This window comes from Hibiscus syriacus, unplaced genomic scaffold (assembly GCF_006381635.1).
Source record: "Hibiscus syriacus cultivar Baekdansim isolate YM2019G1 unplaced genomic scaffold, ASM638163v2 tig00111166_pilon, whole genome shotgun sequence".
Taxonomy (NCBI): Eukaryota; Viridiplantae; Streptophyta; class Magnoliopsida; order Malvales; family Malvaceae; genus Hibiscus; species Hibiscus syriacus.
Window position 1 is genome coordinate 101,971 of NW_024063008.1, and position 22,432 is coordinate 124,402.

Consider the following 22,432-nt stretch of genomic DNA (forward strand, 5'->3'; position numbering starts at 1 on the left):
AATTACAATTTGTTTCTAAATTCAGTGAATTATTTAACAATAACATTTTCAATTAGTCTAGTTAATATAAATATGTATTTAATAATTTGATTTTTATTTTTAATATTTTATATCTATTTTTTATAATTGTATATTTTAAAATTTAATTTTAAAATATTTTTGAAAAAATAAAAAAACCCCTACACTTTGAGAAAAAGAATTTGGCCCTTGAATTAAATAAAAAATCAATTCATCTCATCCGTCACGTCACTAACCACTGTAAACTATCACGTCGATATTATAATGGTTAACAACAGAAATTGTTGGTTAAAAGACCATATTAATTATTTTCTAAGTTTAAAGACTACATTAATTTTTTTAAGAGTACAAAAACTTCATATACCATTTTTCCTAAAATTTATTGATACCTAGACTGTCTTACGGTAGCATTTCAATAAAAAAGAAATAATAATATTAAAAGAGGATTCGGAAGAGCATAAAATTAGATTTTTTTATTAATAAGGTAAATATAAGATAATATTTCTTTAAAAATAATTTTCACTAATTTAATATTAAATATTCATACTCTTAAAATTTATATTACTTTAATTATAACTTAAAAAAAAATAGTTTCACAACATTTGGATTGGGTCAAGAAATTAAATTTTGGAAGTTAGAAGAGGCCACTAAAAACTCGAAAGTGGAAAAGTCAAGTCAGCAGAGGGAACCTAGAATTACGAGATTGCCCTAGTGGACAAAGCAGACGTAGTCGTCGAGGGTAGCTCAGGATTAAAGGAAAAAAAAGGGGGGAGGATTTGAGTAAGGGGGTTTATTTTGTCTTTTTGACTGGGTAAAGGGTATATTAAATTATGAATAGTGTAAATTACGCGTAAAGCCAATCCTATTTTGTTTTATTTATTTGTTTGGAATTTAACAGGGGTAAAGGCAACTGGAATGTACTCATCTGGACTCTTACTTTCCCGTGCTTACTTCTACGAACAAACAATCCTTCTTTATTCATCTTAATAATTGAAACACTTAGAAGGAATTGAATTTGATATGTTTAAAGAATTATAAGAATATTATTTATATAAATCTTATATGTGATTCAACTTATATAAATTAAATTAAGATGATGGACTCGCGTGTCTATGATTTGAATTTATTTCATATAGTATTTTTATATTAGCGAATTTCTAAAAGAATCCGATAGTTTGGCACCCATTCTCGCCTAAACCATGATCTACGTATTCGACTTATATATACGTATTTTTATATTAGAAAATGTATAGTATAAAGTTTAACAATTCATATATTTTTTTTATAAACTATCCATAACGTTTTCTCATATCTTAAAATCGTTGAATTATATTTTTTATTGTCAATACTATTAAAAATATTTTCCTCAACATATCTAACAAAATAATCACTCATCCATTAGTTTCCAATTCAACAACTGGTAAAATCAATACAAGCTTAATCACTTTTGGCATTGCTTTTACTTTGATTTTCAATAGATTTTGTTTAAGTAAGAATTTCCCATTTTTTGTTTTTTAATTCCTTACATGTTTCACATTGGCTAATGATGGTTAAGACTTGAGGTTCTTGTTCAGTAAAGGTTCTTTATGAAAACTGCAGGACAAGAGTATCTGGAACATTGTTGAATCACATGTTGTAATTGCAGCAGCTTAGGACATTGATTGTTTAATTTGTTTTATTCCATTTCCATTTCTTTGAAAAGTGTTCTTTTTGTTGATGTTGAATATGCATAAATCAAACGAGAAATATAGGGAGGTAGTTATAGAAAGAGGTGGAGGAGACAGTGAGGACTCTCCCTGTAGAGATACAAATCAGTTTCCGAGGTGATGAATAAGCCTATACATCCGCCAATCGAAAACCATTTCCTCCTCCCTCCACCTCCTCCTCAAGAAGTCGAGAAGCCGACGAGTTCATTGGGGCTTAAGTCTGTGCTTTTGTATCCGCTCAAGGTTCATGATTTATTGAAGAGACTCGGGAAGAGCAAAGCATGGAAACCATCCTCGAAGGAACTCACGATCCGAAAGATGAACAAATTGTTCAGTCTTTCCGTGAATTACTTTTCCTTGAGGATCAGTTACCAGCAAAGCACAATGACTATCATACACTTTTACGGTAAAGTGAATGGCAATGTTCATACTGATGGAAGAATGTACGAATGCCTTCTAAATATATATCTGTCTAAATATATATATATCTGTATATATCTAGGTTTCTAAGAATGAGAGATTTTGATCTGCAAAAAGAAAAAGGAAAATTTCTAAATTATCTTCAATGGCGCAAGGATTATGGAGTTGATACAATCCACAAGGCAAGCAAAGTTCAACCTATATCTTGCCTTTTTATGCATGAATTTTTAGCACCACATTGATAAGTTAAGGACCACCTGGATTGCTTGCTCAAAACTCTCATTATCTTCTCATTTAAATCTGCCATCCTGGACTTTAAGTTCAGCGAGCTTGCAGAGGTGAAGAAATGCTACCCTCATGGATTTCATGGTGTCGAACGGTATACATAGAAAGGGTCGGGATGGTAGACCTGAATGCATTGCTACAAGTAACCAGCATAGACAGATTTGTTGAGCATCATGTATCAGAACAAGAGAAAACACTAAATTTGAGATTTCCTGCATGCTCAATTGCAGCCAAGAGGCATATAGCATCCACCACAAGTATCTTAGACGTGAAGGGAGTTGTAAGCATCTCTTCCATTCTAAATTTCACCCTCACTCTTTTGCATCTTTCAAAGGAGAAAAATGAAGCTTTATATTTTCTTGCTGAAGAGTTCTACTTGTCTTAATCATGTCTTTAAGTTGCATCATAGTATAGTACGCATTAATTGAGATCGATGTTTTTTTACTCGTGATATGACCGATTTACTATGACAATATTTACATCAGTATGTTGGAGCATGATATATTATATAAATGCTGACTTCCTGACAGTGAGTTCTAAATTTATTTGAGTGTTATCTCTGTCAAGGGAATGTCTAATTTCTCGAAGCCTGCAAGATATCTCTTCATGGAAATTCACAAGATTGACAGCAATTACTACCCAGAGGTAAGTTCAATTCCATTTTGTTTCACTGGTTTAGATTGGATAAACTAGGGAGAAGAAGATTGTGGGAACGGTTAACTTGTAAGGTCCGATTACAACTATGTGTTGACCGATTAGCCAAAAGCTCGGATCAGGATGCTTGCTAGTTGTAACTTATTGTTAGCCATTATTTGAGGCAATTAGTAGGCAAATCTCTGTTCCATTAGCTTTCATTACAGTAGAAATTTGTTCAGTATGCAGACACAACTGGTTCTTCCAATTATACTCTTGAATAAGCCATAGCTCAAGACTTGTTAGGTTGTGTTCATTACTCACTAATATTATTGGGTAATTTTGGTTAACCATATTTGTTCTTGCAGACTCTAAACCGGCTCTTCATTATCAATGCTGGTCTGGGTTCAGGATGCTATGGCAGGTCCTAAAGACCTTTACGGAGGCACGAACCTTGGCAAAAATTCATGTACGTACTCATGCAATCGATTTCCTTTGTCGAATTTGCGTGTGTAAATATATATTATATGCGGTTTCCTTCTCAAACAAGGGAAAAGTTTACTTGGGGAAAATAACATGATGTTTCAGGTGCTGGGATCTAATTACCTTAGCAACCTAATTGAAGTGATCGATCCTAGGTAATTCATCATTCTCATGTCTACTATTCATGTAGCAAAGTTGGCAGTTGTGCACGTACGGCCACATATATGTATGTACTTATGCTTTTAAGGCCTGTACTCAACAGTAATTTGCCGACATTTCTCGGCGGAAGTTGTACATGTGCCGACTATGGGGTTGCTTGCTTAGTGATAAAGGACCCTGGAAGAATCCTGAAATTACAGAGATGCTTCAGGTTAACTCCAACTTGGTAGATGTAAATATGAACATGATTTCACTGATTCACTACAATATGATCCTTAATGTAATCAATTATTATATTACAGGCAATTTCTACAACAGAAGAGACCATTAATGAAGGAAATGGTGACCTAGCTTCAGGAGATGCTTTGATGCATGATACAGTATCTCTAAGCTTGTACCTCTCATGCTCCTTATATGTAGTCAATTGATTCAAGGTTTAGTTGGACACAAAAACAGGATAATGGTAAAAGTAAAGACTTGAGAAAGGAGGAAAGGGCGGTGAGTGATAAGTTTGCAGCACCAGAACTCATGGCACAGGAAGCTGCTCATGCAGAGACCATTAAAGTAGGTACAATTTCACACTTGTCTCTAACAACAAATAAGATTGTCACGGTTGTAAGAGAAGACCAGGACGAGAAGATTAGAATTGAAGCGAGGGAATTGGGGGGAATGGACGAGGAATTAGGGATTGAGAGAAAAGAGATAAGGGAATTAGGGATTTCAATCTCTAATGAGAGGGCTGAAGGAAATTACCTGGAGAGGCAGCAGAAGAAGAGTTGGGCAGAGGAGATGGGCTCAGACGTGGATCCAGTTATCAACCCAAAGGAGGAAAATATTCAACTGCAAGGAGTTTGTTAGAGAATTAGTTATACAACTATCCTCTTTCTATTTGCTATAGTACATTGTAATCAAATAAAACTGTGTACTAAGGAATGAAAAAAATACCTGATGAATGAATGAAATTCTGATTTCTGAAATCTCCCTACTTTTCTTCTTCTAAAATCTTTATTCCTTTGATTTTTCCTTTTCTATTCTCTTCAGTTCATAACAATTGGTATAAGAGCTTAATTTCATGGCATTAGCAAACTGGGAAAACAAAGAAAGAATCAAGCTATGGCAGAGTCGGCTGAACTTACTGTCATTCAGGAGCAGATTGAAGATTTATCAAAAAGGGTAGAAAACGTCAGTGATGAAACAAAACCTCCAAAATGGTGGGAGGAGCAAAACAACCGTCTAAACAGTCTGGAATCGAAGATGAACACCAATCAAGCCTATATAGAACAAGTCTTACGAATATTAACGGGGAGGAACGATGAGCAAGACATGGCAAGCTCAGAAAAGGAGCAGACTGCTACGCCTACTCCAATTAAGGTTGATGGAAAGAAATCGGTGATGGTGACAGTGATTAATGATAAGTCCAGATTCTCGTACAATATGGATGAACCAGGTATCCTATAATCTAAACCCTATGAGTTGCAAATGGATCAATCAAAAATGAGGATGGAAAATCAAACAAAGGATAATAATGGGGACAAAATGGTTCAGGGAGGGGCAGTAGGAAACACTGGATTTATACTTCCTAGGCCTAAAGTAGAGCTAAAGAATTTTGATGGAACTAATCCAAGGGGCTGGGTGAAAAAATGTCATAAGTTCTTTCATCTCTTTGGAATTTCTGAAGAGCAAAAAGTTGAGTTAGCTGCCATGTATTTAGAGGGAAAAGCTGAATCATGGTTTGATGGTTATATCATGCAATGAGTTCGAAGCAGACTTATGTCATCGATTTGGTGATATGCAGTATGCAGATGTCATAGAGGAATTTAGTAAGCTAATTCAAAAAGGAACAGTAGAAGAATACCAAGTGAGGTTTGAAGAGCTGAAATCCTTTATTCTAATGTAGAACCCAACCTTGGGGGAGGAATTTTTTGTGTCCATTTTCATAAGTGGACTGAAGAAGGAGTTGAAACATAGGGTCAAAGCTCTTAATCTTAAAGAAGTCGCTGAAGCTTGCAGGCAGGCAAAATTATATGAGATTTCAATGGAGTTTGAAAGCAAAAGACAGAAACAGAATTCAAGATTCCCACCATATCCCACCCAAATAAATTTTAACAGACCTGCTGCTATTACAACAACACAGAAAATTCTACCAAATCCTCATAACAAGAACAATTTGCTGGAGTATCGCAGATTGAATAATTTGTGTTACAAATGTGGTGAACGATTTCAACCAGGCCACCAATGCAAGTTAAGACAATTAAATGTTATGGAGGAAGTGGATAACCAGGAAGATGCAGTCATAACAGATGAGGTTTTGGAAGATTCAAATGATAAAGATGAGAACCTGGAAATTTCAGTCAATGCTCTCACAGGTAACATTGGATATACTACAATTAGAATTCAAGGCTTGGTCAAGGGCAAACCTCTCAATATTCTTATTGACAGTGGCAACACACACAACTTTATCACTCCTAAGTGGGCTAAAGCTGGTACTGAGTTAGTTTCAACTCAACCACTAGCCATTACAGTTGTTAATGGTGAGAAATTATTCAGTTCAGCTAAGAGCAATCAGTTATGTTGGATTATGCAAGGCCATCAGTTTTTTCATGATTTTTGGGTACTTAATCTGGGAGGCAGTGATATGGTTCTTGGAGTCAATTGGATGCGCAAATATAGTCCAATCCTTATGGATTTTAATGCTATGACTATTACTTTTGAGAATGAGGGACAACAACTATCTATTCAAGGACATCAAGCACCATTCCTTATGAAAACAGTTTCTAATGACAAAATGCAAAAGATTACTGCCAATGATCCAAATTTATTGGGAGAAATTTATTTCTTAACTATGGAAATTGAGGAGCAGCAGGTGCCTCATGAGCTACAACCATTATTAGCAGAATTTGCAAGAGTTTTTGATGAACCTAAAGGATTACCTCCTAAACGAGTACATGACCATTCAATTACACTTAAACCGGGTGCAGCCCCGGTCAATTTGCGGCCTTACAGATTTCCACATCATCAAAAAGCAGAGGTGGAAAGACAAATTTCTGATATGCTAGCAACTTCTGTCATTCAAGCAAGCAAGAGCCCTTTTGCCTCACCTTGTTTACTTGTTAAGAAAAAGGATGGTTCTTGGAGATTTTGCGTCGATTATAGACAATTAAACAACCAGACAGTAAAAATAAGTTTCCAATACCAGTGGTGGAGGATTTATTAGATGAATTACATGGAGCAACCTATTTTTCTAAGTTGGACTTACGGTCTGGTTACTGGCAGATTCGAATTCAGCCTACAGACATCTACAAAACTGCCTTTCGCACTCATCATGGACATTTTGAATTCAAGGTAATGCCCTTTGGTCTTACTAATGCACCTGCTACATTTCAATCTCTTATGAATGATCTGTTCACTCCCTATTTGCGAAAGTTTGTTCTAGTATTTTTTGATGATATATTAGTGTACAGCACTACATTGTCTGCTCCTGCACGACACTTGAGAAGAGTTTTAGAAATATTGACACAACATCATCTATATGCTAAGAGGAGTAAATGTTATTTTGGTCAACCACAAGTGGAATATTTAGGCCATATTATTAATGCTCAAGGGGTTTCCACTGATCCATCAAAAATTGCTGCTATGAAAAATTGGCCAATTCCTCAAAACTTAAAATCTCTTTGGGGATTTTTGGGGCTAACAGGCTATTATACAAGGTTCATCAAAGGCTATGGTGCAATTAGTCGACCACTTACAATGATGTTAAAAAAGGAAGGTTTTATATGGACTCCTACAGCATTGACATGTTTTAATCAATTGAAGGAAGTAATGTGTAAGGCTCCAGTTTTGGCTCTTCCTGATTTTACTAAAGAATTTTGTTTAGGAACTGATATAAGCTCAGAAGGTATTGGGGTTGTTTTATCCCAAGGAGGTCGTCCTTTGGCCTATCTTAGCAAAGCTTTAAGCCCTAAAAACGTGGACCTTTCTATTTATGAGAAGGAATATTTGGCTATTCTTTTGGCAGTTTCGAAATGGCGACATTATCTTGAGTGTGGTCCGTTTATCATTAAACAAACCACGAGCCTTTGAAGTATTTGTTAGAGCAGAAACTCACGACAACAATTCAGAAGAAAGGATTGACTAAATTGTTGTTTGGACTACAAAATTCAATATCGAAAAGGGCGTAATAATGTTGTGGCTAATGCTTTGTCAAGACAATTTGTGCAGGTGGGTGAGTGTCAAAGGATGGGTGCCATGATTATAATTCCGGCTTGGGTTAAGGACATTGAACAAAGCTATGAAAATGATGCTGATGCTAAAGAATACATTTGAGCAGTAACTATTAACACTGCTAGTGTTCCAAATTGGAAGTATTCAAAAGGGGTGTTGCGTTACAAAAATAGAGTTTACGTGGGAAAGTCCGGTGATTTACGATTACAGATACTACAGATTTTACATGATTCTCCTCATGGAGGGCATTCGGGTATTCAGGCTACATACCAGCGGTGAAATCTTATTTTTATTGGCCTAAACTTAAACCATGGTCTCTAATTATGTACAGAAATGTGAAGTCTGCCAACGCACTAAGGTGGAGCATGTGGCTAAACCTGGGCTGCTACAACCAATTCCTATTCCTCAACAAGCATGGAGGTGATAACTATGGATTTTATTGGAGGTTTACCTAATTCTTTGCATAAGAATTGCATTTAGTAGTAGTGGATAAATTGACTAAATATGCTCATTTTTAGCACTTTCTCATCCCTACACTGTTATGGAAGTAGCTAAATTATATTTAGATCAAGTTTATAAGCTTAATGGTCAGCCTAAGATGGCCATTTCAGATCGTGACAAGACCTTCACTAGTCTTTTTTGGAAAGAACTAATGAAGCAGTTGGGAACCAGCACACTCTTTAGCACAGCTTACCATCCCGAGACGGATGGTCAAACTGAGAGAGTGAATCAATGTCTTGAACAGTACTTAAGGGGTTTGTGTTTCCTAAAACCTACTCAATGGACAAGATGGTTACCTCATGCTGAATGGTGGTACAATACAAACTATAATACATCACTTAAAATTACCCCTTTTGAGGCACTCTATGGATATAAACCTCCTACAATGTTATGGTGTTCTGAATCTAATGTTAACAGTGTTCAGACGTTATTACAAGATAGAGAGCAGATCAGGCAAATTGTTAGAGACCAGTTACAACAAGCCCATAATCGTATGAAACAGCAAGCTGATAAAAATCGCAGTGAAAGAACATTTGATGTGGGAGAAGAGGTGTACCTGAAACTGTAACCATATCGATAGACTTCCCTGGCAATCAGAAAAAATTTGAAGTTAGCAGCCCGTTTTTATGGCCCTTACAAAATTCTTGAAAAGATTGGTGAGGTTGCTTATAAATTGGAGTTACCAGAAACTGCTCAAATACACCCAGTTTTCCATGTCAGTCTCTTGAAGCGGAAACTGGGAGAGAAGACAGTGGCTTCATCAGACCCTCCTCAGGTAATAGATGATGGACAACTTAAAGTATTTCCTGCGAAAATTTTAAGCAAACAAATTGTCAAACGAGATAACCGTGCTGTTACTCAATTATTGGTTCGTTGGACGAATTTAAGTGCTGAAAATGATACCTGGGAAGATTATACAGTCTTGCGTGCCCAGTTTCCTGAATTCGATCCTTGTGGACAAGGATCTGCTGATGAAGGGGGTATTGTCACGCTTGCAAGAGAAGACCAGGACGAGGAGATTAGAATTGAAGCGAGGAATTGGGGAAATGGACGAGGAATTAGGGATTGAGAGAAAAGAGATATGGGAATTAGGATTTCAATCTGTAATGAGAGGGCTGAAGGAAATTACCTGGAGGCAGCAGAAGAAGAGTTGGGCAGAGGAGATGGGCTCAGACGTGGATCCAGTTATCAACCCAAAGGAGGAAAATATTCAGCTGCAAGGAGTTTGTTAGAGAATTAGTTATACACTGTCCTCTTTCTATTTGCTATAGTACATTGTAATCAAATAAAACTGTGTACTAAGGAATGAAAAGATACCTGATGAATGAATGAAATTCTGATTTATGAAATCTCCCTGCTTTTCTTCTTCTAAAATCTTTATTCCTTCGATTTTTCCTTTTCTATTCTCTTCAGTTCATAACAATTCCAATGCCAATGATTTTGATCATCTTTATGGGACAGAAAATTGATGCATTGGAAGTGGCACTTGAGGACACCAAGATGGTGAGTATCACAAACATTTTATGCTTGGTAGTCCAAATCAGATCATTTTATTATAATCTTTGCTTCTGTTTTGCTTTGATAGGTCCTTAGAGGACTTGCACAGCACATTAAAGGCCTGAATGCTTAAACTTACTGACAAGTATGACCAAGCTGAATGCACATTTTCCTATATTGCTTGAAGAAGTAAAGGTGGATGATACCCTACAAATTTGGTCACCAGCAAGCTTGTTCCACCCTCTCTATTGGCGATTCCATGTTGGCCAAGTCATTTTTGAAACTTGGCAACTACCACTTGAATTGTTTTCTTCTTGGAGATGTGATTATTGGGAAGGAAAGTTGTCTAATTTTAAAAAATTATGAATATAAATATTTAAATTAAATTGAAAAATATTATTAGTTCCGAGACTAAAATTTATTTTTATTTATTTTTTAAACGATGGCTTTTAAAACCTTTTATGGTAGGTAGTTGGAATTTAACTAGAACTTTAAAAGTTTTTATGATCTCTTTTTTTGTTATTAAAATAAGGATTTATCAATTCATATTTTTTAAAATATATATTTTTTAATGTTGGGTGTTGTTTGATATTCTTTTAAAAGAATTTAGTCAAATGAAATTAATATTTTCTACATTGGATTGCATAAATGTTATCACATGAAAATGTTTAATAATTATTTGAGTTTTAAATTTGTTTATCAAATATTAAAATTATAGATATAGATACAAATTAAATAGAAAATAAAACATATTTAGCCATTACTTCCAAATGAGCACGGGCGAACTTCTCACCAGCGAGCCTTCTGAGCTCAAGTTTCCTTGTATGTTCTTTTATTTTCCCTCCACGATCTACGGTTTTCGCTTTGTTTTGATTGTTTCTTCACTTTCTTGTGGTTTTTGGTGAAATGTTGAGCTGAGGAAGCAGATTTCATGTTCTCTTCAATTGTCGAATAAACTGATAATTATGTCTTTCAAGGTACGCATCTTTATTTATCAGCTTCGAATTTCCCCTTTCAATGTAGTTTTATAACTTTGATCTTGATTTATCCTAATCTTCTTACACTTAAATAATGCGACGCCGTAAGCCTCTGTTTGGTTGATGAAAATAAATCAGGAATTATGAATGGATCAACCTTTCGAACCTGAAACCTTTGATTTTTAAGGTTTAAATCTCAATTGATATCGTACGTTTCCTTTTGAGTTACAATTGATTTTGTTTTCAGGTGAAAACAACAAAACAAATCCAAAGAAGTATGCGTTCGTCCCAACGCAGGGTCGTCTTGCCTCGATCCACATGTGAAGTTATGGGTACACTAATTAATTATATTTGCTGGTTCTATCTCTACTTATTATTGGATTCATGGTAAATTCTAATACAATGTTTGATTTAGTTACAATGCAAGCGTAAAAGGAAGCTCCTCCTGATATGCAATGCAGGACAAATCCTCCTTCAAAGTGTAAAAGTGAATGATGGTGTAACGGCAAAGGATATAACTGCAGAAATGGTGGGTGATTATTTATTTTACTATGTTATTTACTATTCAAATTAGGAAATATGTGCAGCTTATATCTATGGGATGTTTCATGTTATAGTTCAACAAAGAAGCTGGACGTAGTTGAGGAGTGCAAATTGAGAATGGTTTATGTTTCTCCACCACCAGTTCAAGAAGAAGGGTCGGAGGAGGGATCTTCAGCGGGAGTCTCTGTTTCAGATGGCAGGCATGCAAATGCTGCTGAGTTTGCTTCGGTAAGATTTTGCTGCATATGTTTTTGTTATCACTTCACTTGTTATCTTTATTCTTTTGGTAATGTAGACACACTATTTCGTCCCATATGTCATGCCTTTACAATACATTATATTAAACATATATTATATATTATTTATTATTTTGTTACACGTTTCAGGTCAAGAACCAGTGGCCCAAACAAGGCCCAGCAACCCACGACCCACATCAGATTAGGGTTTCCAGAGACCCTAATCTCATCTTATCCAAGCCACCGCCGCATCTCCAAGCCTCACGTGTCCTCATCTTCGAGTTTCACGGCGCACGTCTCTCGCCTCCAACAGCTCCGAAGCGTCCGACGCTCGTCACCAACAACCAACACAAGTAGAGTTCGATTAAGACTCAAACAAGGCTAAAAATAGGGTTTATTTGTATTATAAATAATAAGCTTGTAAACCCAGCAAATGGGGGGAGGTGACACGTAAAAATACTCAGAGTTTACAAGAAACGCGACGGAAATAAGCACGATTACACGCACAAAGCCACAAGAAATCACACGAAAACACTTAGAGATATACGAGCAATCAAGGCATTTGTAAAGTGTTTTCGAAAAAGAAATAAAGAAAGGTACATTTTTTACCTTTTTGTTCGTTTTATTGTCCTTGCATGTTGATTCTTGTTCGCGTTTTGGCTCGGAAACAATCAAAATCCGCTCGACCGAGGACTGGGGAAGAGAAAAAATACAAGGGAGAAGAACAGAAGGATACGAGTAAAAAAGATAAACGTGGTTTCAAGTTTCCTTACACTGTTCGACGGATTCAGTGCCAAGGAGAGCCTTGGTGCTCCATTTCTTGCGCATTTGAGCCCGATGATGAACTCAAGAGAATCCCAGGAAATGGGCTTTACCAGAGAGCATTTCTCTGTTTCGTATTACCGCGTTGAAGTCAAATATGGTACAAGAACCTATTTCAATTTTCAAATCCCAGTTTTATTTTTTTAATGTAAAAGAATGCCAAAAGAAAAATCCAAGCGAATCACGCGTGAAAATCAAAGGATTTTTTGAGTTTCATAGAATTTTTGGGTTAAACTAGGGGAATGCGTCATTAGAGAGTTCCATATTGTAGCTCTGGAGTTATGTTTTATTTCTTTCAAGTTGGTCACTAATTGCATTTGTTTTTACTTTGGATCTCTATTTTACTTTATTTAATTTAGTCATTTTTGTTTTATTTATTATTTTTTCTTTCATGGTTTACGTTTAAATATTTATTTTATTTTATTTTAGTTATTCTTATTCTTATTTTATTTTTTAACTAACCCTTTTAATTTTATTTATTCATTTTATTTTCTTTCTTTCTTATTATTTTTGGTATTTTCTTTTTTACTAACTTTATTATCTGTTATTTTATTCTTAGAATTTTTTTCCTCGTATTTTTTATTTTATCATCTAATATTTTTGGCATTTTCAGTGGTAATTTCAATCGATCAAAGGTATAATTCGAATCGAATATTTCAAGTTTTAATTTAAATTTCTAATTTTCGCAATTAAGACAAACTGACAAATTAATTGGTACCGAAAGGGCGGTTCAAGGGTGCTAATCCTTCCTTGATTGTAACGACTCCCGAACCGAACATTTCTGATATAACGCAGATCAGGTAAGATGGTGTTCGACCCACCTAAATTCGTTTTAAAATGGTCGGTGGCGACTCTAATATTTTATTCCAAGTCGAAGCCCAATTCCGGGCCCAACCGAAAGACGGTTGCGACAGTTTGGCAACTCTGCTGGGGACAGGTAAGTGAGTCAGGCCGAAATTAATTTTCGGTTATCTTTTATGCGAAAACGGTAAATTTAAATTTTAATTTATTTATTCAATTCCAATTATTTATCTTTAATTATTTTCAAATAAATAGTTGTACTAACATTTTTTAATGATTTCAGATTTTTCAAAGTTTTCATCTCAGGCTCTATACCCGAGCTCCAAACCCTATTTAAGTGGGGGTGAAAGCGACGCCTTCGTGTGAATTTATTCCGTGCGGGCCTAGCAAGTAGCCTTCGAGATTCATATACCTTATGTTTCGTGTGGTTTATCACCGTGCGGGCATAAGGGAATGTGTCCTCTCGAGTTTAACTTAGTTCACACAAGCCTGTGATGAGTTTAAGACTAAGGGTCTGGTAAGCCTAAGGAGGCACCAGCAAGGAGAACTCGAGTACCATTTTTTAAAACCTAACTCGGGAGACTACAAGAAGTTAGAGCCCAACCTCAAAACCTCATTCAAACCCTAGGTGCCGGAATTATTTCCTGCTTTATTTCTGTTCAAGCATGAGAACTAGACAAATATGCGGTTAGGATTTGTGTGAAATTAGCATGCAGGATAGAGATCATGTCCGGGTAGGAATTAAAGCATGCGGTGTAGATATCATGTAGGGTAGGATTTTTCGTTTTTATTATTGTTTTGATTTATCTCACTAACTCTATTTTACTTTTGTTCTATTTATTTTGTTTTCATTATTTGCATCATTTAAAAGAGGTGTTGATCCCCAAAAACTTTTTGTTAAAACATGAATAATCTGCATTAATGGACAAAGGGGTTGTAATACAAGAGATAAAACGCAAGGGTCCGGCTATGGTCCGAAAAGGCTCAGAAAGAAAATGAGGACAATTGCAAGACAACTATGTGTCACATTCATGGTGCCCATCAAGTACATCAAAAGTAACTTTTCAAAAATGGGTTGACAAAGGTGGCAGAGGCAAGACGAGAAAAAGGTTACTGACCTCGAGAGTCCATTCAAGGACAACAGGAACAAGATGGCAAGTCATTGTCGACAAATTCAAGAAACAAGCAAATGAACTTCGAATAACCCATTTGATGGAGGATTTCAATGGAATTTCCGATTCACCAAAGGATGAAAGCCAGAGATGAAGTCATTCGACACTTTTTGGGAACCAATACAAAAAACTCAACATTTTCACGGTTCATCCAGAGAGGCCGGAGCGGTTCGACAGGTTATTCAACCTGTGAAAGACGAAGGCAAATGACTAGTCAACCGGTTCCGGCCTAGAGGATTTAGTCCGGATGTACCTTTAAATATGTTTATTGTCTCTTAAAAGATAAACACTTTTGTCCCAATAAAGGTTATTTACAATAACATACATGTTTTTGGATCAATGCCTCGAACATTTCATGCATTTCATGCATTTTTGCATTTTGCATATACATTTCTTTTTAAGTATTTTCATAAACATGAAATCTCTTCATGGAGAATTCGATGAAGTGGTTTTAACCATATGACACCACATGGAAGCAAGATTGTAACATCATAAAAAACTCTCACAACGAATGAGCCCAATCAGCTGGTTGTACGACTAAACCTGCCAATGATCTGAGCAAAAAGTCCACATATTCTAAGGGCTACAATGTTGAAGCTATTTGTAGTTGCCACATAGGATGCTCCAACATTCCTCTGAGAACTATAAGGCGCTGAAGCGCAAGATCCAAAACCTGCGGATTCAGGGGCATTGACAGCCGAAGAAGGGGCATGGCATATACTATTTGCACTTAGAGGATTGTTTTGTTTGAACACGTCACTGATATTCTGTTTGCTTAATCTTTTAAACGATTGAATTTATGCTACTTTCTAAGGTGGAGCAATTGAACAAATTTAATCTTTAGTTCTTCGAATATTAAATGAATTAAGGATTCTTTTAACTCTTCAAGAATTATAGATTTTTGACATATGACAAGATTAGACCTTTCTTATCATGTCTCAAACCCCAAAATGAAATACCTTGATCATTACCAAAAAGACCAAATTTTGACATAACTTCCCTTTGAAATTCTTGAACATTGTCTTTATCTTTTTGATACACCCATACCTTTCTTTGAGTCAAATAAAGTCACACCATTGTCTTTTTAGACTCAAAATTGACATTTTAATACCCAAGGCATTGAGTTGTTCATTTGAACATGAGCATTCTTCTAAGACACAATTTGGGGCATCTCGCCGGGAGCCTGAACATTAAGATATGTTGGGAGCAAGGAGCAAAAAAACAATTCATTGGAAATAATTCTATTACGCATTAACTACACTGTTTTCATGTGAATGAAATTAATCCTGAAAATCTATCCCCCTGGGGATACCTCTTCTGTGAGGACTTCCATGTATGAAATGATGAACAGCTTTATTTCTTTATCTCTTTACAACAGGAGAAAATATATATCCTTTGTCCCTTTGAGCCTGTAGTATTTTCTTCTGATTCACCCTAACCAAGGATCACCCTCCACATTGGGGGGCAAGGTGGAAGAAATCTGCTCACATGAGTGAAGACATCAATCAAAGGAGACACCAAAGAGTGGACCAAATGGCAAGTGCGAAGATCCAATCAAGAACAAAAAAAAGAAGCAAAAAAGCAAAAAAACAAAGAAAAAGAGAAACAAGAACAAAAGGAAAAAGAGCAAAAATCAAAAAGAAAAGGGACAAAAGCACATGCAAAGATTCCCTAAAGACAAATGGCACATCAAGCTTCAAACTATGAGATTGATTAAGCACAATCATTCCCGAATCTCTGAATCACTTCACTCGAAGATCATGGAACATCCAGAGAAAATCCAGAGAAACATATGAGCAGATCCAAATTGAGAAAGACAGGATGAAGGCATCAGAATGAATTGATCCTTGGTTCAACACCCTGAAACACTTGTTTGGGCCTATTTATCCTTTTCTTTCATAACCATGAGCCTTGGCCTACATTACGTGCCTTAAAAGTCCCTTCTAATCATACATGGATTTCTAAACAGAAGAGACTATCTTCAGATTTCATCCCGTCCATCAGGATTAATCTTTGTTTGCAAAAAATGTAATTAATGCATGGTAGAAAAATAACAAAGGGGGGTTCAAGACGTAAATCCTGAATAACGTCTTGAAACCAAGGAGGGTTCGAGTTGAAAACCTAAAAAGACGGCTCGAATAAAAATGTACAACAGAGGCGATCACGTAAATTCCTTGATAAGGCATCGCACAATCCGAGTGTGACAACAAAGGTTGGGAGTCAGGAACACTTCCAGCAGAGGAGCATGCAAGCACCCATCAATCTTTTGAGCATCCAATGTCAAACCTTTGAGCATCAAATGCCAAACCTTTGACCAAACACAATAACTGAGACTTTTTATCCTTTCCTTACTTGACTATCTCCCAAAGATAGCTTGGATCTTGGCAGTTGTCAAATAGCTATAATTTATGAAGGATTAACATTGTAATTAATTCTTTGATATCCGATGAACTCTAGTTTTATGATTCGTCTCAATTGTAAAACCGTGAAAGGGGCAATATTTTCAAAACTCTGATTAAACATTTTTTGAAACTCTTTTGATATTTTCAGGACTTTGAAACTAAAAGAGAAAGAAAAACATTTTTTCAAACAAGACAATCTCTTTAGAGTGGATCTTGGTAAATGACTGTGACTCTTAGACACAAAACTCATGCTTGGAATCAATGTTGAAGCAAGAATGAGGAACATTTGGGGCATCTTTGAGGATTCAACATCAAAATATTGGGGCATTTTTGGATATTGGGGCATCGTTGGGGATTCAACAACCCAATGCAATTATCAGACCTTTTTCAGGAGATAAAACAAACCAATTCATGTTACATGCATCTTATGCATACATTTTAGAGCATCATATCTATCATTTTTTCCATATACATATTTTTACAGCTTTTAGAGTCAGTTTCGACTTTAAGACGAAGGATACTCGATTCAAAAGCACCTTTAGAGATTGATGTTGGTTGTTTAACTCAGCAGCAAGAAGCTACATTTCCACCAACTCGACAGATTGAAAATGTTGACATTCATCTTCGGACTCGACATTTTCAATATAAATTTTGTCTCGCTTGAGACAATCTCATTTAACGCAGATGATTATCTCACTTGAGATTGTTTTTCTTAAAAAAGATTTATCTCGCTTGAGACCGTTTTCACTAGAAGATTTTATCTCGCTTGAGATAGTTCTCTTAAAACAACTTTGTCTCCCTTGAGACAGTTTCTCTTGAACATCTACTTTGAAAACGGTTTCCCTTGAACAAATATTTGAATATGTTTTCCTTAAAACAATTTGTCTCCCTTGAGACAGTTTCTTTTGAAACAAATTTTGTCTCCCATGAGGCAGTTTCGCTCGAAACAACACAATGTGCTCGAGAGTAGATTTCAACTTCACGACGGAGGATATCTAACTCGAAGCCAAACTTCACAACAAAGGGTCTCCACGGTTTCAACTTCACGGCGAAGGGAATCGTGTCCACCCGCAACATACAATACTTGGATTTCAACTTCACGACGAAGGATATTCAAGTCAAGGCTCAACTTCACGACGAAGGGGCCATCCGCGATTTCAACTCCACGACGGAGGATATCGTGCCACTCGAGACAGCTCAAGTTCAACTTCACAACGAAGGGGCCGCTGACTGTTAACAAACAATTTCCCAATCCAATTTCAACTTCACAGCGAAGGATATTGGAACTCAAGACAACACAAGTTCAACTTTACAACGAAGGGCCGCTGGTTGTTAACAAAATTTCCCAGTACCAGACAACACAAGTTCAACTTCACACGAAGTGGCCGCTGGTTGTCACAAAATTTCCCAGTTTAAGCAGCACAGTTCAACTTCACAACGAAGGGGCCGCTGGCTGTCAACAAACAACTTCCCAATTTCAGAGCCAATTCAACTTCACAGCGAAGGATATTGGACTCAAGACAACACAAGTTCAACTTCACAACGAAGGGGCCGCTGGCTGTCAACAAACAACTTCCCAGTTTCAGAGTCAATTTCAACTTCACAACGAAGGATATTGGCCTCGAAACAACGCAACTTGCATTGGATTTCAACCGACGGGGGATATCCAATTCTCAGGCTCAACTTCACGACGAAGGAGCCATATACAATTCTAACTTCACAAACATTGACCCAACTTCGCGCGAAGGAGTCATCTGTAACCCACAACACCACAGTCTTCAGATCAAGGTCACCTTCACGACGAGTACCTTGAACCAGAAGATGATTCAGAGGCCACTTACCAAAAGCTCCGAGTTCAATTTCAACTTCACAATGAAGGATTTCGGGCTCAGTTTGAACTCAACCTCACGGCGAGGGAGTAATTCTGTGATTTAGTCCAATTATCGGATTTCAACTCTACAACAGAGGATATTCGATGAGACTCGACCCCTTATATGGATGATTTTAATTTGGATACACTTGTGGTAAACGAAAAGTGTGTCTTTAATCTTTGCCCTATCCCCGTTACACGACTATGGGCAAAGAGGGGCAGCTGTAGACACACTATTTCGTCCCATATGTCATGCCTTTACAATACATTATATTAAACATATATTATATATTTATTATTTTGTTACACGTTTCAGGTCAAAACCAGTGGCCCAACAAGGCCCAAACCCACGACCCACATCAGTTTAGGGTTCCAGAGACCCTAATCTCATCTCATCCAAGCCACCGCCGCATCTCCAAGCCACGGGTCCCATCTTCGAGTTTCACGGCGCACGTCTCTCGCCTCCAACAGCTCCGAAGCGTCCGACGCTCGTCACCAACAACCAACACAAGTAGAGTTCGATTAAGACTCAAACAAGGCTAAAAATAGGGTTTATTTGTATTATAAATAATAAGCTTGTAAACCCAGCAAATGGGGGGAGGTGACACGTAAAAATACTCAGAGTTTACAAGAAACGCGACGGAAATAAGCACGATTCGCACACAAAGCCACAAGAAATCACACGAACACTTAGAGAGATATACGAGCAATCAAGGCATTTGTAAAGTTTTCGAAAAAGAAATAAAAGAAAGGTACATTTTTTACCTTTTTGTTCGTTTTATTGTCCTTGCATGTTGATTCTTGTTCGCGTTTTGGCTCGGAAACAATCAAATCCGCTCGACCGAGGACTGGGGAGAAAAAATACAAGGGAGAAGAACAAGGATACGAGTAAAAAAGATAACGTGGTTTCAAGTTTCCTTACACTGTTCGACGGGATTCAGTGCCAAGGAGAGCCGTGGTGCTCCATTTCTTGCGCATTTGAGCCCCGATGATGAACTCAAGAGAATCCCAGGAAATGGGCTTTACCAGAGAGCATTTTCTCTGTTTCGTATTACCGCGTTGAAGTCAATATGTACAGAACCTATTCAATTTTCAAATCCAGTTTATTTTTTTAATGTAAAGAATGCCAAAAAAAATCCAACCGAATCACCGTGAAATCAAAGGATTTTTTGAGTTCATAGAATTTTTCTGGGTTAACTAGGGAATGCGTCATTAGAGAGTTCCATATTGTAGCTCTGGAGTTATGTTTTTATTTCTTTCAAGTTGGTCACTAATTGCATTTGTTTTTACTTTGGACTCTCTATTTTACTTTTATTTTAATTTAGTCATTTTTGTTTTATTTATTATTTTTTCTTTCATGGTTTACGTTTAAATATTTTATTTTATTTTATTTTTATTTTATTCTTATTCTTATTTTATTTTTTAACTAACCCTTTTAATTTTTATTTTATTCATTTTATTTTCTTCTTCTTTCTTTATTATTTTTTTTATTTTCTTTTTTACTACTTTTAATTATCTCTGTTACTTATTTTATCTTAGAATTTTTTCCTCGTATTTATTTTTATTTTATCATCTAATATTTTTTGGCATTTTCAGTGGTAATTTCAATCGATCAAAGGTAATAATTCGAATTGAATATTTCAAGTTTTAATTTAAATTTCTAATTTTCGCAATTAAGACAACTGACAAATTAATTGGTACCGAAAGGGCGGTTCAAGGGTGCTAATCCTTCATTGATTGTAACCGACTCCCGAACCCGACACATTTCTGATATAACGCAGATCAGGTAAGATGGTGTTCGACCCACCTAAATTCGTTTTAAAATGGTCGGTGGCGACTCTAATATTTTATTCCAAGTCGAAGCCCAATTCCGGGCCCAACCGAAAGACGGTTGCGACAGGTAATAGTTTACATTCCGTTGCTGAATGCAGGGTGCAAGAGCATTTACCGAAGGGCTTGAAGCTCAAGATATGTCTTCCGAGGTATTTTTAATTGCGTCTTCTGTTTCACTCTGTGCTTCTGCATATGCATGATTGATTTCATTTATCTTGATATAGTATTTATTTTGGTAATCTGAATATTGTAATTTCATATGTTTAAGGTCAATTATCTGCATTCATTTGTTCAGTTGCTCTCATTAGATGATATTGTTCAGACCAAAATTTTTGACCTACTAGGCAGGGTTTTAAATAGCGTTCGCGATCATATTTTCTGTTGGGTCGCGTTTATCACGGTTGCGGATATAACGGATGTTATTGCGATCATTGAGGATATCGCGATCTTGAATTTTTTTCCGAATGAGCTGATTTTTTTTTAATAAAAAACCTTTTTTTAAAAAAAATTAAATAACAGAGTAATAGCGGATAGCGGTCTGCTATTGCCGCGATCCGTTAACTTGCAGCCACGATCTGCCGCTATTGGTGTCCCGCTTCACACCGTATTTCCGCGATAGCGGTTCGGACACCGCCGTGACCGAGATATACGGCCGCGGACACCGCTATCGGCCGTCATTTGAACCCTGCTACTAGGTATATTTTGAGCTTCTAAGCCTAAATCTATGATTCAGTACTTTGTAATTTGCACCCTGCAACAGGAGGAATCTCATGCAGTTTTCCATATTTCCCTAGCCAGATTTTGCACCATTAGAGCCCAAAGCTTTTTTTACTAAATGACATACATTTCATGTGAAGGTGATACAAGCACAAATGTAATAACCCTCGATGATTCTCTCTATAATTGCAGGCAAGAGCTCTTGTAACAAACTGACTGAGGAAAGAACAAGGCATTCAACAAAATAACAAGCTTCGCCAAGAACTGGTGAGGGAAATTTGACCATGACTTTTAACCGATATGGATTATAATTATTGTTAGAAATGTGTATAATAAGTATTATCTGTTCTATCCTTCCCTAGTTCCTTCTCGACCGATGCTTGCATGTATACAGCGAAAAGCACTTTTTTTGCTTTTAGTTATTCTGTGCTTCCCTGCCCTTTTCTTCCGTTGTGAATGATCACTTGGTAAATAAATCCATGTAGAGACTGCATTGGAAAGCTCTTTGTTTTCCCTATTTCTCAAAAATATGTCGTCTTGTTCGTAGCAAATACTTTTGTTTTCGTTCTTGGGAGACTGCAATCAAAAGCTCCCTTGCTTCTTACGTTTCTGTAATTTGAGTCTTTTAGGAACTTGTGAGGCGCGAAGGTAGCAGCGGCGGTGGCTTGCAGTCATGTTTGTCATTTTGATCGGCTTGCTCGGCATAATTATGGGATATATCATGAAGTCATAAGCGACCATCTCCTAGGTTCTTCGGAGTATTTTTCCTCGACTTAAACTTACCTTCATTTGGAGAGTATGATGAAGGAAAAGGGAAGAAACTCATGGTCTTTGAGCCTGCTGCTTCACCTTCAATTGGCTTTTGGTAGTTAGCGTCGTGGAAATTAGCAAACTTGGTAGTGTTAGTTCCTATTTATAGATACGCAAGTTATTTATCAATGTTGAATCTAATAATGACATCTGCGTGTAGATAAATTTATATTTTCATAAAGAATGGTTTTGATTATTACAACTGTAATTGAACACAGTGATGTCTCCAACACTGGGGAGAGATCAGATTTGCCATCACCCGACACATGCTGGAGACAACTTGAAGACTTCAAGTGGATGCCAATGTTTTCTCATTCCGGTCTTAG

General features: G+C 36.6%; 1 long non-coding RNA gene and 1 pseudogene across 1 annotated transcript; both read left to right on the forward strand.

The window, feature by feature from the left end:
- The first annotated feature begins 1,463 nt into the window (after positions 1-1,463).
- On the forward strand, positions 1,464-10,087 carry LOC120155147 (annotated as a pseudogene).
- Positions 10,088-11,190: 1,103 nt separating this feature from the next.
- On the forward strand, positions 11,191-21,521 carry LOC120155216. The gene is made up of 5 exons (XR_005518950.1): positions 11,191-11,232; positions 11,316-11,429; positions 11,518-11,671; positions 20,678-20,728; positions 21,489-21,521. It is a non-coding gene; the product is annotated as an uncharacterized LOC120155216 (long non-coding RNA).
- The last annotated feature ends 911 nt before the right edge of the window (positions 21,522-22,432 follow it).